At 40.0% G+C, this 2647-nt stretch overlaps 1 pseudogene; it reads right to left on the reverse strand.

The window, feature by feature from the left end:
• Positions 1-396: 396 nt before the first annotated feature.
• On the reverse strand, positions 397-1159 carry LOC112679129 (high mobility group protein B1-like; annotated as a pseudogene).
• Between the last annotated feature and the right edge of the window lie 1488 nt (positions 1160-2647).

Consider the following 2647-nt stretch of genomic DNA (forward strand, 5'->3'; position numbering starts at 1 on the left):
AACAGAACAACAATTATTTCATAGAAGCTGCATCAGAGAGAACTGAAGATGAAAAACTACCATCCCTATACATAACTAATTTGTGCTGTGCACCATCAAGAATCTGCTTTAAATTCCCATGCCAAGGTACAACCCCCATACTGTACCAGGCAAGGTTAGTGGCTATTGAAAATACCACCAGGACAAGGCCATCTAAAGACACATTCAGTAGTGTGTTAACTACAAAAAAAAAAGAAAAAAAAAGAAAAAAAACGAAAAAAGACATTGTACAGTTTAAAAACAAATCTTACACAGCCATACATTTCAAATTTTTTTTTTTCTTTAAAAGGAGTGAGTTGCATACAGGGGAGTTAAATGCTTTATAGACAAGAAAAAAAAAACTGCGATAGAACCAACTTATTCATCATCATCATCATCTTCTTCTTCATCTTCTTCCTCCTCCTCATACTCTTCACCTTCCTCATCTTCCTCCTCTTCCTTCTTTTTCTTACTCTATTCAGCCTTGACAACTACCTTTTTTGCCGCATCAGGCTTTCCTTTAGCTCAGTATGCAGCAATATCTTTTTCATATTTTTCCTTCAGCTTAGCAGCCTTCTTTTCCTCCCATCCAAGTACTAACCAGGCCCGACCCTGCTTAGCTTCCGAGATCAGACGAGATCGGGCGCGTTCAGGGTGGTATGGCCGTAGACTAGCCTTCTTTTCCTAAGGCTGCTTGTCATCTGCAGCAGCGTTATATTCCACATCTCTCCCGGTTTCTTTGCAACGTCACCAATGGATAGGCTGGGATGCTCTCCTTTGATTTTGGGGTGATACTCAGAACAAAACAAGAAAAAGGCTGAGGGAGGCCTCTTGGGTGCATTGGGATCCTTAAACTTCTTTTTTTGTTTCCCCTTTAAGGGGGGATATAAGTTTCCATTTCTCTTTCCTAACGGGCCTTGTCCACCTTACCCATGTCTTAAAATTCTCCTTTCTCCTTAGCAGACATGGTCTTCCACCTTTCTGAGCACTTCTTAGAAAATTCTGAGAAGTTGACTGAAGCATTTGGATGCTTCTTGTGCTCCTCTTGGCAAGTTTGCACGAAGAATGCATATGATGACATTTTGCCTCTCGGCTCCTTAGGATCTCCTTTGCCCATGTTTAATTATTTTCCTCATCGAGGCAGAGTCACCCAGTGCCCCTCTGGCTCTCACTTGCCCTGGCACTGTCTCTATGGAGCTCAACGTACTGCAATGGCTGTGTTTTATATAGGGTTTCCCAAATGACTCTTTTTGATTTTGCAATCAGATTGCTTCAAAGGGGGAACTATTTCACCAGAGTTAACTTAAGTATCTGTGAGCATGATCTTAATGGGTTATCTCTTAATGTTTACTGATTATTCAGTTAGCTTCCCCAGGATACTGTAGCCAAGGGGTTATACTAGCTTTCCCTTCAAAACCAGGGCTAATATGGTATGCAGAGCAGAACTACTTTGAATTTGAAGTCACTGTTAGCCTTTTTAGCATGAAATGTCACGTGCCACAGACTTTGAAGATATAGTAGCTGAATCCACATGCTTTCAGTTTTCAAACAAAATAAAAATGTGGAATTGTACAATATCACATTGCTTTTACCTAGGGCTGAAGTTCAGAAGGTATTACAAAGAAATAATAATTAACACAAACTATTTAACCAAAGTCAGCAGTATTCCTGATGGCAGAGACCTGAGTTTAACTTCATATATATTCCAGAAGTTGTTCTTCATAGTCCAGGCTTGACTACTGAAATTATATTAAGCATTGCTTTGAATCTTCTTTGAATATTTAATGCCTCCAGTTGATTATGTATTTTTTCATGCACATTCTATTAGAGTAAAGCATCATTCCATATCGCCATTAGGAGATTCAACTATACTATCATTGAGTACCTGATACATCCCATTCCGATGGACTGAAGGAAAACTCATCGCTTCTTTCAGAAGAGAATGTAGAAGCTGGTTTTATCCTTAGTTTGTCTAACAATGGAATGAATTTTCCTCAAAAGGTTGGGAGTGGTGGTGAAGGTGGCCGTAAATGTAATGTTAAAACAAAACTGACTACTTGAAAATAGCAATTCAGAAGAGAGATGTTTGGCCACTCTAATGTTGCTTGGTGCTTCAAGATAGAAAATGAATGTAGGGGGATCCCTGGGTGGCGCAGCAGTTTGGCGCCTGCCTTTGGCCCAGGGCGCGATCCTGGAGACCCGGGATCGAATCTCACGTCGGGCTCCCGGTGCATGGAGCCTGCTTCTCCCTCTGCCTATGTCTCTGCCTCTCTCTCTCTCTCTCTGTGTGACTATCATAAATAAATAAAAATTAAAAAAATAAAAAATAATAAAAAATAAATAAAAAAGAAAATGAATGTAGGACTTACTTGCAGATAAAACTTATGATCCTTGGAGCACTCTCACAGGCAGTCTGTTCTTTGCAGGACACTCCCTCTGGTCTCCATCCATGCCTTTGGTCCCCTTTCCTCCATTTTTAGATAACTCAAGAAACTCAAAATTCCCTACTCATTGTTTTTCTCAATACTCTTCTTTGTTTCTTCTTAGTGCCTATCAAGTCATTCCTGCTTTCAATTCATTTCCCTGGCTTTCTATGTGCCCAAATTGTAGCATTCTAAGCTACATTTAA

Source organism: Canis lupus, chromosome 6 (genome assembly GCF_003254725.2).
Source record: "Canis lupus dingo isolate Sandy chromosome 6, ASM325472v2, whole genome shotgun sequence".
Lineage (NCBI taxonomy): Eukaryota > Metazoa > Chordata > Mammalia > Carnivora > Canidae > Canis > Canis lupus.